Here is a 1,862-nt window from a genome sequence, read left to right on the forward strand (position 1 = left end):
TAAAATCTTGGAAGTACAAAGAGAAAACAACAAAGATATTGGAAGGAAAGGGGAAACTAAGACAATGCGTGTTACATTGCCACATTGCTGCCATGGCGTGCTTGAAAGAAAGCAACTCGTGGAGAAGATGCATCCTAATGTAGAATGTCTTCCAACTATTGCTGTGAGCTGTCCCAAGGCTATGTAGGAAGGGGACGGCATAGAAAAACTTTAAATAAACTAGCCACTGGGGTCAGCCACACTATCCCATCTACCAATCCACTTCACCCAAATGAGATGGCTTCTGGTGCATGACACTGGAGGGTCTAATGGCTGCTGAAACTCAGCAGACCTGATAAAGGCACTTCTGCTGTCCCGTCACTTGGTCTGTTCCACCCAGGCTCCCACCATAGATTCACTGCTGGTCAAGTAAAGAGATAATTGGTAGAAGATGTTGAACAAATAGGTAAGCACTATAATGGAAAATGCAGGAAATGTACCAGAGTGCATGGGATTTTATGTAGTGCGCTTGTGGAATAACAAAAACAATGTGGAAATTGATACATGTGGAAACTCAGAAAATTTTCAAGATCAGGTTTCCCATGAGTCACAAGAATATGCTTTTGAATATAGTGCCAGAGATCCTTTCCAGAAATATGTCATTGTTATTTAAGCTTATGAGAACATCAGCAAGAATCACAAATGCTTCGAAATGGAACCCCAACAATTGAAGAATTGAGAAATAGCCTGGCAGAATTTGCTTTGACAGAAAAGTTAACTATGTAAGCAGAAAACTGTAAGAAGAATATCATGAAAAAAGGAATTTGGAAAGGAAAAGGAAAAGCAGAAGAAGACTTGAAGTAATTGGAATGTCTGATGATGTACAGAATAATGTTTCATTTGTTACACTCTCATAGAGCATTGAAAGATGGAAGATAGATTGCCTTGCAGGATGAATGTATGGATTGCATCTCTCTAAATTTCTTTTGGCAATCAGACTCATTTTGTTCATTTTAGTTTGCACTGTTGATTTGAATTTATTCTGCTTTATACTCTTTTTATGTATTAGTATGTGGTAAGAAAATAAAAACTAAAAATAGCAAAAACAAAAAACAGAAATTGCTGCCACATTTCTTACTTGCTGTGTTTCACATAGGCTCACATTTGCATGTTCAGGACATTACCTGCCATGGCTGCTGATTCGGAAGGTCCCAACCTGAGCCATCCAGCATTGTTCTGGGTCTCGATGTTGACAAATGCATGCCTTGCAAAGCGTGTAACACAGCATGGACAGTGTTGTAGATGCTGTAGCTGTGGCCAGTCATGCTCATTTCAAATACAGACCCAGGAAGGCTCTCCAGCTTCTCCTCCCCTGTACACATTTTCCCATCTTGCTTGTCTTGCATGGACGTGGGAAAGGAACAAGTAAATGCCTGCTGCCAGAAGTCCCTGATGAAGCCGTCGGATTTCTCTTTGGTGGGCTTCCTCATTCGAAGAAATTTCTGGAATCCTCTCACATCCTCTGAGTGAATTGCAAGGGATAGAGCACCATGAATGGTGTCAAGGTCAAACACTCTTTGAAAGGGAACTGATGAGAATTCCATCTCAGCTGTCATGATCCAGACCTTGCCTTTGGTCTTCACTGGTATGCCCTCGAATTCTGCAACCTCATCAAACATCCTCAGAAAGATCATAGTGTGAATTTCACCATGTATGACCACAACATTGGCACTACAAGAAATTATCACTGTGTATAATTTAGCCCAATCAGCCACCATTTCATTAATGTCTTTCGTAAAGTAAAGTGTTGGCATCATTTCTATGAAGTCAAAGCAGATGCCTCTGTGGGAAAACTTGGGGAGCTCTTTCTGCACAAACCTCTG

At 40.9% G+C, this 1,862-nt stretch overlaps 1 pseudogene; it reads right to left on the reverse strand.

The window, feature by feature from the left end:
* Positions 1 to 1,862, reverse strand: part of LOC123021702 — a 17,163-nt pseudogene that overhangs the window by 12,159 nt on the left and 3,142 nt on the right.

The sequence above is a fragment of the Varanus komodoensis genome, unplaced genomic scaffold (assembly GCF_004798865.1).
Source record: "Varanus komodoensis strain SLA01 unplaced genomic scaffold, ASM479886v1 scaffold1724, whole genome shotgun sequence".
Classification (NCBI taxonomy): domain Eukaryota; kingdom Metazoa; phylum Chordata; class Lepidosauria; order Squamata; family Varanidae; genus Varanus; species Varanus komodoensis.